At 40.4% G+C, this 14236-nt stretch overlaps 1 long non-coding RNA gene across 1 annotated transcript; it reads right to left on the reverse strand.

Annotated features, from left to right (window-relative positions):
• Positions 1–347: 347 nt before the first annotated feature.
• LOC117594772 lies at positions 348–1228 on the reverse strand. The gene is made up of 3 exons (XR_004576009.1): positions 1007–1228; positions 844–920; positions 348–736 (listed from the first exon to the last, which is right to left on the reverse strand). It is a non-coding gene; the product is annotated as an uncharacterized LOC117594772 (long non-coding RNA).
• Positions 1229–14236: the final 13008 nt, after the last annotated feature.

The following is a 14236-nucleotide window of genomic DNA, read 5'->3' on the forward strand; positions in this document are numbered from 1 at the left end:
TAAGGCTAAACCAGCATTTGTAGGTAACTCACAACCACTAGCCACGGCCTCATCATACGTGTACTGTGGGTCCAACATACCCATCAAACAAATTGAAAAGCACATAGAATCATTATTCAACACAACATATAAATGCCTTCTTTTTTTGTGATAATCTGATTTAGCAATAGCGTTTGAGCCTTACATCGCACCCCCCACCCTCACGGTTGTTGACAATTTGCACCACTAGCTCTAGTGATTCATCGATCAAAAGCTCTGCATTACTCTGCATAACACTCTCGAGTAACCTGCCAAATGTGTGTTCATTATATTCCTCAGCTCTCATGGTCACATGAGGAGATCAGAGAATCACCAAACAGTTCTATTTATTGGCGGTCAGCTGGACCTTGTACAAAGTCTGAAGCTCTAACAGTGTATCCAAACCTTCCATAATGCGTGCATAGAATGCACCAAAATCATCAACTTCGCCCATATTTTGGAAATGTACAGACTGTCATAATTCCACATTGTCAAATTGGTTACATTGTTTCTCTCTAATATCACCAAACATACATTTACAAACAACACAGCTTTGATGAGTTGACTGTAAAGATGTATTATCTCCAGCTTTCAAGCATTGTGTTATGGGGTTACTATGGAACAAAAAACTCTGACTCTTTACAGCTACAAGCTGGGGTGTCCGATAACTGAAGCCATTATGGTTTTGTAGTAGTCTCCAACATCACCCCGCTCCACACTTTTGGTTGATAAATAGAAAACAAAGATTCAGCTATACGCAGATTGTCATAATGTTAATAATATATTACAACACCACTGAAAATGTCTGTGAGTGTTTACACTTACACAAGAATCATTGCTTCACAACGTTGCGTAAAACCACAACCGCACAGTCCATCTGATACCAATGTTGGCTACTTGGTCTGAAATAAAAATAATGTGGGTTAACAGAAGACCAAGCATATACAGGTATTTAAAGCTGATTACTAAATGTTAAAATACTACTTACCAAGGTCTGAAGGTTCAACAAGGCTGTGTTGAATTCCACTCATCCCTAAACCACAGATATAAAACAGAAAATATGAAAGATGTAAAAGCTTAACGTTTGGATTGCTCTATCATTTTCATTATGTACTTCTTTAATACATTTTTAAAATGTTCAAATGTGTCGTTTGTTAGCTTTTATAATTGCAACACAATTTAAAACAATTCTTTCAAATAAAATAACTTGTAAATGGACTATTCTGGTGCTGGAAAGACCAGATGTCTTCTGTGGAAGCCTCAGACTTAATAATGACAACACAACCGCTACGCATCCAAAGGGTTACGCCTAACTTTGTCATTGGGTACACATCACCGGTCATCACTTCAGAACTACACTGGTAACAATAATAAAAAAACGTATATGGTCAGATGAAGCTAAACTAGTTCAGGTATTTGTTGACAGGTAGAAATGCCGTTTTTGTTAGGTATAGCGTCTTCACCGCGACATTGCGTCATTTAATTTGATCTATTAAGGACAAACTCATCCGTTTAAATACACCAGCCAGCGTTCATCTTATTATTAAAAAAAAATGACCCATTGTTAAATACACTAGGTTAGATGCAAGCGGGTGTCATCCTTGTATTTTTGTTGCAGTTAGGCAACTTGCTAGGTGTTAGAGTTTAAAGGCAGGGATAGAGGTGCAGGAAAGTGTAGAGTTTTGGTTTTCTACATTTCTTTGATTGGAACTCTTTTGCCCAGCCCTTCTCCTACTATTCCAGCTTAGTGGTTGTGTCAGGCGTCTAACATTTGTATGTTGGTATTTGTGCTTTGTACAGTCATCTACGTACCACCCACTGGTTATAGATTATTTGTTGTACGAACTTGTCGTAAACATTCCAGAACCCTGGCACCCTTTTGTTGAATAGCCAACATCACACTACATATCCTAACATCTTATGCTTTGGGAATTTAACATTCCCGAACCCTGGCACCCTATTGTTATCCATCGGACTTATTGTAACATTGAATATCTGGTGAATTTAACATCCCCAGAACGCTGTAGCCCTATTGTTAAAAATCTAAAACATTTCCAGCAAAGAAAACAACTAAGGAGATTGCGTTAAGAACTGTCAAACGCATTATTAAAACCTGGCAGAACAATGGTGAACTGTCAACTTTGAACTGCCAAGATTGGACGCAATGGAGAAAGGTCTTGTGATCTAATGAGTCCAGATTTAAGAGCAATGGGAAATGGGCATGTCAGGATAAGAAGGGAAGTGCATGAAGAAGTGCATGAAGAAATGAATGACCAGGTTATCCCATCAATTTATCTTTTCCTCCCTGATGGCATGGGCATATTTCAGGACAACAATGCCAGAATTCCTCAGGCACAAATTGTGCAAGATTGGTTCAGGGAGCATGAAGAAGCATTTTAACAGATTAATTGGCCACCACAGAATCCTGACCAGAATCCTGTTCCATCGAAATTCTTTGGGATGTCCTTGAGAAGACTTTACGGAGTGGTTTGCCTCTACCGTTTTCAATAATAGATTTCAGTCAAAAACATTAGCAACTCTGGTCAGAATTAAGTGATGTGACGTTGCATAAGTTTGTTGAAAAAATTTCACTGCGAATGCATGGCTTAATCAGAGCTAAAGGCGGGCCAATGTAATATTAGGGTGTGCAATTATTTTGGGGGCCAGTCAGTGTATTTATCAAGTCCACTCATGAAAGAAATGTGAATAGCACACACCCAATCTGGTCAACTGACAGAAAAGTTCCAATAAGTGCTAACAGCTATGCATTTAACATGATCAGATCAAGTTGCCACATTGACTCTGGACTGCTTCACCCCGCTTCAACTGCCCATCAATAACAATTAACTAAATTTGACATTTCAAACACAGCAGATGTCATTTGTCAACAACTTCTTGTTCCTTAAAATTTTAAAGGATGTGAAAGCATATTTCCCATAAACATTTGTGCGATTCTCACCAAATTTGGTATGCAACATTGCTATGACAAAGGACGTGTAATGTGTGGAGCCAATTGGCCATTTGGGGACGCTGTTCCAGAAAATAACATTAAATGCTCGTTAATCCTGAACACAAACAGGCCAATACAACCTGTCAGGCCTATAAGGCCTATCCTCTTATGGCATTCTTATTGCTTGGACCACTTGATTGCTGCTTGCAGCTATATTTTATTATTATTATTCTAAGTGCCTATAATGCTTAATAACTCAAAAGTCCCTAGTAAAAAATACTATAAACTTGCTTACTGTTAAAATAGTCCACGTGTAACAATCATACAGACCCCCACCCCGATTCCTCCACCAGGAGCGCTATAGTACACAATTGAAATAGCTAATTTCAAAATGATGCAGTTTTAACTCAGTTTGTCCTACTGTGTAGATTTTTGTTGTTGTACCTGCCTCATTTCTCATGATGAACAAAAAAGCCTCAAGAACCCATAAAGTCCGCCGTTGATGGATTTTTCGGTTATGGAAATGTATGCAAAACTACAAGAATCTTCTTCTCATGAACTGTAAATCCAATTGACTTGTCCTTTGGCATACAGGTGTCTTATACATGCCTCCCTAAAAAAAAAAAAGCAGGAATAAAAGATAACTTGGCAGACATGGGAGACAAAATGACTGACTACAATACAATATATGTATGCGCAGTGTGTGTGTGTGCAGTTCTTTATTGGAACAATAACCTATGCACTTCATATTCATTGTGCATCCAGATACCACCCCCATATAAGGCCATGTGCATTTGTTGCAAGCTAATGCTAATACTAAAAAATGCCTTTAAAACAAATCTTCTCCTGAACTGTACATCGGATTTACTCGCCAGTAAATCCGAGGCCATACCTCTGAACAGGGCTTGTCAAGTCTCTTTAGAATTTTTTTGCAGATTCCCCCCTTGAAAGGGATTTCATGTATCCACCCCAGAATAAAGAACTGGATTTCACTCAATTTCCAAATACTTTTTCTCTTCCTTCTTTTATTCTGGCACACTTCAACTTGAGTTATTGCTTCAGCCAAAGAACGCATTTTGGATTTTTTTGTAGGTCCTTAAACTGCTTAACAGTTGTGTCTTTTCTATCAGTAGCAGTAGCAGGTGAAAAACCTTTAACACAAAAAAACGTTTTTTAAACGCATTTGAACATTTTTATATTACTTTTTACCCATATATAAAAGTAGTAATTAAATATTTTATCATACTTATTTAACATATTTAAAGTGCAATTATTTAAACCAACACCATACATTAGCTCATATTAGCCCTTTACCTCACCATGTTTGCTACAATCCCTGAAGCAGTATGCACTTTTGACAGTTACCAAACACTACCTCCCCATTGTTTAGTTAACAAATATTTACAACAGTTGAAACACATTTGCAATCAATATGGTAAGCAAGTCTCTCAGGCATTAAAGGGTCAAGTGACGCTAGAGTCTCTGTATCGCTGCCAACTGTGTGGCTACAGCTAAGCTAACGTCTATAACAGCAGAAGCGGTTTTCAGCAATCTCAGTTCATTTAGAGCTCAGTCTCTTACCGGCTGCCATTCGGGTGTTGTCATCAGTTCTGCACGCTGCATGGCAATAAGGTGACTCACGTACCACACTGGTCCCTTCCAGTTGCCAATGTCATCTTCAGACAATTTCATTGCAGCTTTTCGGTCTACCATGCCGTGCACCTGAGCCGTGTAGGCACTTTTCCACTCAGGTTCTCTAGAAAGCTGTTTCTCTGTCCTGAGAAATGTGTCTTCAACCGTCCATTTGTTATTTGGTATAGAAGCTGGGTCCTCCAAACAAGGATAGCTGGCAGGCCAATGTGGGTCTTTGCTGTGGCTGTCTCCTGTGACATAGGTGAGACCTTCCCTTACCACCTCAGGCTCTCTTTCCTCAGCAAGAGTCATTTCTTTTCTGTCTGACTGACAGATTCCACAGCGGCACCCTCCGCACTTTGGCTCGCATGCTGCTCCAATACTATCCCACTTCCACCAGTCCAAGAAGTCCTGATTTATGGTTGATGTACATGACTCATGGACCTTGACCACGACCTCTTTGCTTGGTGGGGAATGTTCAGTGACTCCATCAGTGAGCTTCTCAGCAGCTGCTCTCATTGACCTTGCGAAGTGTGTTTTGGACATGTGGGCTGACATGCTAAGCTCCTCAAACAACTCAGGATGACAACCTCTGACAGCCTTTCCTAGTGGTCCCTCCCACAGCACTAGACTTCCAACAGCTCTCTTCCTCTGTGGCGCTAGTTGACATTCCCTGTGGCTTATGAGCAAATGTATTTTTGGTCTCACAAGGTCCTCTAGTGGGATGTCTGGATAATTTTTTTGCCATTGCTGTGGTGTCACATGCTCGAGGACATCCGCAATGTTGCCCAAACCAAAAAAAAAAATCTTTACTCAGATTTTTTGCTATAGCATTTGCTATAACCTCCAAAAGCATCATTAGCACTGGGTGCTCTTGCAATCCATCTTGCTTCAGGAGGCTCGGCTGAACTTTTTCAGTGTTGAAAACTCTGGATGCAGTGTTGGAGAACACATTTTGACACTGTTTGGCCAACTCTGGTGGAAGTCTGTTGAAAAACTCCTCCTGCTCCACTGTTTCTTGCTGCTTCTATCTTCCTCTGGACCAAATGTACTTCTTCTCTGATCCACACTGCTTTTCCTCATCTCATAATTGGGACACAGATAAAAATGATGCTCAGGAGTCTTCTCATCCTTGCAGCTTTGATCTTTACACAGAAATGCATGTTTGCAGTATGAACCATCATCATGAACTTCAAGAAACTTTTTGCAAGCTTCCAACTACCTTACTGCTAACTTTTTCTCCATCAGCGGAAAATATCCTCTGCAGTGTTGTAACTTGTGAGGCGGAGGTCTCTCATAATTCTGTCCTCCAGACTGTCAAGCAATTGGGCCTTCTTCACCTCTCTCGATCCAGTGGGTTCACCTTGCTCTTGCAGTGCCTCCCAGTCCTTCCTCCATCTATAAAAGTCACGCTTGTTCCCAGTAAGGCATTTAGCTGGGGATCACTGCAGCTTTTTGAACAGTCTCCCCTTTCAACTCTCGCCGTTTGTCTCTGTTCAACTTGTGTTTCTCTTTACTTCCAATGTTGTCTCATTTTAAAAACCCCGGGCAAATCTTGGCATGGCACATTGGTTCCGCCTACTTTACCAATTGTGCGCTTCAAACAGTTTTTCTCCAGTTTGACTTGATAGGGCTGGCAATTAAACTAGTTGCTATGTCAAAAATCGAATGAACTATGACTTCACAAAGTTATCCCTTTATGCTAACTCTAATGACCACTACCGTTAATGAACTATTAGGCTGTATCTTTTGAACTGTTTGAGCTACAGACACGAAATCCTCTGTTTAGGTTATCCCTACTTAAAATTAGGAAATGTTTATTGATTTTACATATGCAAATTTGCGTTAATAGCATTAATTAACTATTGGCCTGTATCTTTTCTACAATTAATGCCACAGACACAAAACTAACCTTGTTTCACATGTTTAAACTATCCCCTCTGCAAATTATGAAAAGGTTATCAATTTGACTCATGCTAATTAGCATAGTTAGCGTTAATGAACTATTAGGTTGTATCTTTGAAGCCGTTCGAGCTACAGAAAGGAAACCAACATTGTTTCACCAGTATATCTATCCCCACTTAAAATGAGGAAATGTTTATTGATTTTACGTATGCAAATTCGCATAATTAGCGTTATTTAACTATTATGCTGTATCTTTTGAACAGGCCTGGACTGGTAATCTGGCATACCGGGCAAATGCCCCTTGGGCCGAGGAACATTTGGGGCTGGTATAACATGGAAAAAGAAAAGGAAAAATGTTGGCAATTTTAGAACGCGGACAGAAGAATGGATCTGCAGTCCTATTTTTGCAGATTTGATGTACAAATGAAATCAATCAATTGAGGTAAGGAATATGTAAAATTGCTTATTACAATGTTTTTCTAATAGGGTCACCTGATAGATTATTATTTTGTTGAAAAGTAGGTTTTCAGCGCTGAATAATTACTAGATTGACTGAAGCTATTTCTCTATACATGACGATGCAAATTAACAAAATGTGTTTGTGCAAACTGGGTGCACATTGGGTTGATAACAGCTAAGTTTGTCACCAGTATTAAGCAAGTAAATACACAAAATGTAGCTAGATAATTCACTTTCTGTTTCACAGTGCTGGCTTGCTTGTATCTAACGTCTAACGTTTTGCGTATATCATTTATGAAATGAGGTGTGTATTATCTGTTTGTCTCTATGATGTAAATATTAATTTAGAATAAGCAAGTCTGATTATACCTAACAAGCTACCATCTACAGACTAGGCAACATTTACTGTCATCTTCAGTCTGACGTGGTTTTCTATCCTGGCATATATATTTCTAAGTACTACAGTATGGCTCTGTTACTGTACTTGGATAGTTTATCAAAGATTGTGCTGTAAATCCTTTGTTTTATATTGTGTTATGGATTTATGAAACAATGCAACTAATTACAGTATGTTGTTATTTATTTTTACAGTATATTGTACATACTGTAAAATTGTACTTACTGGTGTATGCATACTGGTGTATGCAGAGGAACAGGTCACTGACATCTCTGGTAAAGTCCAGCTCATAGCAGATTAAAAATATTTAGAGATCGGACCATAAAGCTGGTTTGTACTGTTAGGCCTACATTAGGTCTTTCATTGTCTTTCTGTCTCTTGTTCACCTGGACAGTGTGATGTACAGTCCGCTCTTATTCTTCATGGCACACCAACTGATGAGTGTCCACCTGTCTTCTTCCACTCAGTTATCATGTCTCTGTCTCACCTTTCTCTCTGTCTCCCCTTCTCTCTCTCTCTGTAAAAGGTTGCACTCATTTGTTTGAAAAGGTATCTGCTTTTAACTGAAGTTGATTTCACAGGCATTATTTTTATTTAGTAGTGAGTTTACAATCTCTACTCTCATAAATTATAAAAACTAGACCAGACAACAAACTGAAAGTTAACCCTTAGTAGGAGATTCACTAAACACACTGTACAAAGCACAAATACCAACATACAAATGTTAGACGCCTGACACAACCACTAAGCTGGAATAGTAGGAGAAGGGCTGGGCGAAAGAGTTCCAATCAAAGAAATGTAGAAAACCAAAACTCTACACTTTCCTGCACCTCTATCCCTGCCTTTAAACTCTAACACCTAGCAAGTTGCCTAACTGCAACAAAAATACAAGGATGACACCCGCTTGCATCTAACCTAGTGTATTTAACAATGGGTCATCTACGGGCAAATGTGTACCCCAGGGTAATTTACCTATCCCTTTTCCCTGGGGTAAGGTAAGTGGATAGAAACAGCAGGAAGGACAAGCACAAACACAAAACAAAGGTATTGAAAACAACCTCAGGAACATATATACTGTCCAGTAGAGTCGATGCTCTCAAATGGAGGATGGAGTATGAAAGTTCTCTCCCTCCTTGAATTACATCGTGCTACACGAACACAAAGTCAGTTATATACAGCCGGAGATTGGTTGGGAACAGCTGACAAAACTCCATAGGACAGGTGCCACACCCACCCTAATCACCGGCAACAGACCACACCTGCTAAGGACAAAGAGAAACCACCCAAACACAGACATACACAAAAACACAACCCACACTCTACTAAGGAGATGGGGAGAAGCAATACATTATACGTAACACTAGTCCAGTATGGTTCAGGAAGGATAGAAAGGGAGTATAAGGAAATTACAAATCAGTGCTAACTGATTTACTGACCTAAGAGAATATCTCTTAATAGCTTTTAAATATATTTGATGAAATATTAACTAAAAACCTCCACTGGAGATGTCTCGTATTTGCTTCTATTTATGCTAGGAGTACAGAAGAAATCGTACATAATTGCTCCTTTAAAGTTGTTTTGTTTAAGGGTATTTTGCAACTCTTTTCAGTCATTGGCAGCAGCAAACTGAAATGACTTGCAACCAAAGGAAGTATAGGCTTTAGGAGTAATCAGAGTGATATACAGTGGGGAGAACAAGTATTTGATACACTGCCAATTTTGCAGGTTTTCCTACTTACAAAGCATGTAGAGGTCTGTAATTTTTATCATAGGTACAATTAAACTGTGAGAGACGGAATCTAAAACAAAAATCCAGAAAATCACATTGCATGATTTTTAAATAATTATTTTTCATTTTATTGCATGACATATGGATTTGATCACCTACCAACCAGTAAGAATTCCGGCTCACTCCTGTTCTCCACTCATTACCTGTATTAACTGCACCTGTTTGAACTCGTTACTTGTATAAAAGACACCTGTCCACATACTCAATCAAACGGACTCCAACCTCTCCACAATGGCCAAGACCAGAGAGCTGTGTCAGGACATCAGGGATAAAATTGTAGACCTGCACAAGGCTGGGATAGGATACAGGACAATTGGCAAGCAGCTTGGTTAGAAGGCAACAACTGTTGGCGCAATTATTAGAAAATGGAAGAAGTTCAAGATGACGGTCAATCTCCCACTGTCTTGGGCTCCATGCAATATCTCACCTCATGGTATCAATGATCATGAGGAAGGTGAGGGATCAGCCCAGAACTATACTGCAGGACCTGGTCAATGACCTGAAGAAAGCTGGGACCACAGTCTCAAAGAAAACCATTAGTAACACCACGCCGTCATGGATTAAAATCCTGCAGCGCACGAAAGGTCCCCCTGCTCAAGCCAGCGCAAGTCCAGGCCCGTTTGATGTTTGCCAATGACCATCTGGATGATCCAGAGGGGGAATGGGAGAAGGTCATGTGGTCTGATGAGACAAAAATAGAGCTCTTTGGTCTAAACTCCACGTTTGGAGAAAGAAGAAGGATGAGTACAACCCCAAGAACACCATCCCAACCGTGAGGCATGGAGGTGGAAACATCATTGGGGATGCATTTCTGCAAAGGGGACAGGACGACTGCACCGTATTGAGGGGAGGATGGATGGGGCCATGTATCGCGAGATCTTGGCCAACAACCTCCTTCCCTCAGTAAGAGCATTGAAGATGGGTCGCGGCTGGGTCTTCCAGCATGACAACGACCCGAAACACACAGCCAGGGCAACTAAGGAGTGGCTCCGTCAGAAGCATCTCAAGGTCCTGGAGTGGCCTAGCAAGTCTCCAGACCTGAACCCAATAGAAAATCTTTGGAGGGAGCTGAAAGTCTGTATTGCCCAGCGACAGCCCTGAAACCTGAAGGATCTGGAGAAGGTCTGTATGGACGAGTGGGCCAAAATCCCTGCTGCAGTGTGTGCAAACCTGGTCAAGAACTGCAGGAAGCGTATTATCTCTGTAATTGCAAACAAACGTTTCTGTACCAAATATTAAGTCCTGCTTTTCTGATGTATCAAATACTTATGTCATGCAATAAAATGCTAATTAATTACTTAGAAATCATACAATGTTATTTTCTGGATTTTTGTTTTACATTCCGTCACTCACAGTTGAAGAGTACCTATGATAAAAATTACAGACATGCTTTGTAAGTGGGAAAATCAGCAAAATCAGCAGTGAATCAAATACTTGTTCTCCCCACTGTATCTACCGGAGCACAGGTTACTATTGGAATAGCAGATGTTAACAGTAGACAATTTTATTTTTTTATTAATATTTATTTCAGTACTTTGATTAGTCCTTCAGAGTTCCTGTATTTCTGTTTACCTAATCACTATGAATGACTACAGCTATGTGTTCCATGGTGTGACAACTGCGCCCTCTGCTGGCTCACCTCCCCCTGCAGCGGACGGGCTCCAGCGTTCAACGTCACCGGCCTTCTGACACCACCGTCCGTCTCATCATGCATTTCACCTGTGTCCTGTTTAGCGCACCTGTTCCTCATCCTCATTATTCCCCCCAGTATATATGTTCCCTCTGCTCCCCCTGTCTTTGTGTGTAATTGTCTCTGACTATGTAAAGAGCTGTGCGACGCTTCGTGTCTCGATATACATATATACATATTTCCACTGGATAGTAATAAATATCCTTCTACCACGCCTGCTCCTCCTTGTTCCACCCCCCCGAAGCTGTGACACATGGTCGGCTGAGCAAGGCCCCTAGTCTCCATCTGTGTATGGAAGACTAGGCCTTGGGCCTAGCAGAAACCACTAGAAGACTCCCTTTTGAGGAATGTCTTAATATAAGCAGGGGACTCCTGCTCCTTGTATTTTAAAGGTGAACAAGACTCTATTCCTTATTGGAATAGCTGAGTTAGCAAAGCCACCTATAGTAACATGCCCCAGCAGTCATTTGTAAGCTTTGTCTGGGCAACCAATATTCTATGATTATGTCTCTTGGTTACATCATGGTAGCAACTATTCCTTGTATGTGTATCCAGCAAGAACTAGTGGAATAATCTGTACAGTTTGAACTTAGCAAGTTTGAACCCTAGCAATGTAAAATTTTGAACAACTGTCAGGACACAACATTGTGTGGTTCTCTGTTCCCAGATATATGATTAAACCTGAAATAAGTAACTGTTATGCTAACAGGACAAACACAACTGAAGATGTTTTACTTGATGAATTGCACACACCTTTCCATCTTCCACAGAAGATAACAATACAGAGCCTTTTTTGATATATTTTTCATAATATTGGAGAACACATTATTTTAATGAAAATTGGTAATTCCACGTTTCAACCCCGTAGCAATTGCAACCATGTGTTAATCCGAAATATCCTGTCACGGTAAGGTGAGTAGCAGCGCCACCGCTCCGTGCACACTCAATTCCAGTCACATACGAACGCATCCCGGACTTTTCGTGTCATGTCCTTCATCATTCACACCAGGTCCCATTTATCTCATAAGTATGTGTTTAAATGTGTCTCCCCTCTGCTCCCCACATTGTGGATCGTTGTTGTTGTTGAATGTAAGTGTCATTATACCCATTGCCTACATTCGTTTTGCTGCTAAAGTCAGCCCTTTTCTTTCGTTGTTTGTTTGTGCTCTGTGTTTGTTTAATTAAAAAAGGTCAACACCGATTACCTTCTGCCTGCGCCTGGTTCCTTACTCCCGCACTGCATGACAGAAATTATCCACCAAAAACGGAACCAGCAGGCAGTCCCTCCAGAATCGCCTGGAGGGGTGATTGGGGGTCTGACTCCCTCTCCTTGGATGAAGAGGACGTGGTTTATGGGAGAGTGGTGGAGGGAGGGGAGGGGGGGGGGTATTGTCACGGTAAGGTGAGTAGCTGCGCCACCGTTCCGTGCACCCTCAATTCCAGTCACATACGAACGCATCCCGGACTTTTCGTGTCATGTCCTTCATCATTCACACCATGTTCTTGGTAAGCTAATTGATCATGTTCTCACTATTTGTTAATGGTTCTATTGGCCTAGTAGTAAATGAATAAACAAGAAGTTTAGAGTAGAAGCTTGTTGACAGGCATTAACTGTTTCCTTTTTGTGCACACACTGCTGTGCAGCAAGGTAACCTAACTTACTACAAAGCCACAGCTATAGGTTTCTCCGTGGGTGGTTGGATATATGGAAGAACGTTTGTTTCCATGGGCTTGATGCCCATTCAGTATGATATTTTTAGATTAACTCAAACAATGTAGGCCTGAAGATAAAGGAACAAACTTAAAAGGTAACCCTACATCTCGAATGGCTATTACTTTCAAATTTGCCTTTCAACAACCTTTAAAACAGTGGCTCCCAAACCTTTTCAGTTACTGTACCCCCAAAAAGAATTTGCACTGCTTGGAGTACCCCTGAGGTACCCCCTCATGTTCATTTCACTAGTAAGTCTATGGTGTCATGAGTGTTTTCAAGTACCCCCTGTGGAAAGGCCAAGTACCCCCAGGGGTCCTAGTACCCCTGGTTGGGAATCACTGCTTTAAAACACCACAATTATTGCCAAACGCGTGAGTGAAGGAAAACCTCCACAAGGGGTCAGAGAAGGACTTTGTGGTGCTGATGGACAGCTCAGTCATAACACTATCGGTCTGTAAAGGCTTACATGACATGTAAGCCTTTTAAAATGTACGAAGTAAGCATCGCGTGCATGCTTTTTGGGGTAGTATAGTAAAAAAGGAAGGGTTTCCACGATCCTCTCGTCTTTTCACTTGAAGAAAAAGTCTGTTATCATCACCTACATTGATAGGTATTGCATCATTTCATTCACGAATGAAAGAAAAATGTACGTTGTTGTGCCATTAAATGTTGTGCCATGACATGACGCCATGCCTCGACTGAATCTGCTGAATAACAAGAGTGTAAGCTTATAAAAAAATAAGGTGAAACAATTAAACATATAAGCATAATAGCCAGGTACAGATATAATTAAATTAGGTTTTTTGCAACATTTCCGCAAAAACTGAAGTCTATATCCAGGTCGTTCAGGGCGAATATAAGCTGGAGACATACAGCTGTTTGTTGTAAAATACGCCCTTTATTGTGACGTTATCCTAGGGAATTTGTTATTCTATAAATTCATTCTGTGCAGCTTTTGCAAAACAAATACCAACACGACGAAAGACCAAGAAACAGTTATCCGCAGAGGAACGTTTTACGACTAGTCTAATACGATTTAGATATCGGAGTGTAGGGCAGATTAAAAATATATAAGTACGAGACGACCTAGCCAAAGTAAAATGAAAAATCAGCGCAAAGATATTGCCCCACCACGATCGAATAAGGTTAGTAAGCGCTTGACTTGGGATACAATAAGTGCAGGAACTGACAAATCGCACATTAGACTATGTTCATCCAAATGCATGTGTTGAGGCTTGTTCCATTAAAGTAACCTATCCCAGATTTGCCTAAAAAAGGGTCCTGAACAATCTCAAATCGCATATGTTATATAGTATGCGAGAAGATTAGTATGTCTCAATCCATGATCGCTGAAAATAGTATGCCAAATGTTCCCAGATGTTATACTATTTCAGGTCGATTTAATGAAGTAAGCATCGCGTGCATGCTTTTTGGGGTAGTATAGACCACAACCCAGTAAAAGAGGAAGGGTTTCCACGATCCTCTCGTCTTTTCACTTGAAGAAAAAGTCTGTTATCATCACATACATTGATAGGTATTGCATCATTTCATTCACGAATGAAAGAAAAATGTATGTTGTTGTGCCATTAAATTAAGCTTTGGCAGTGTACAGTTCGATCGTCTTTAGTCTAGCTAGCAATTGCTCAATTCTTATGACCATTCGAAGTAGTAAGATATAGGCC

This window comes from Esox lucius, chromosome 1 (assembly GCF_011004845.1).
Source record: "Esox lucius isolate fEsoLuc1 chromosome 1, fEsoLuc1.pri, whole genome shotgun sequence".
Lineage (NCBI taxonomy): Eukaryota > Metazoa > Chordata > Actinopteri > Esociformes > Esocidae > Esox > Esox lucius.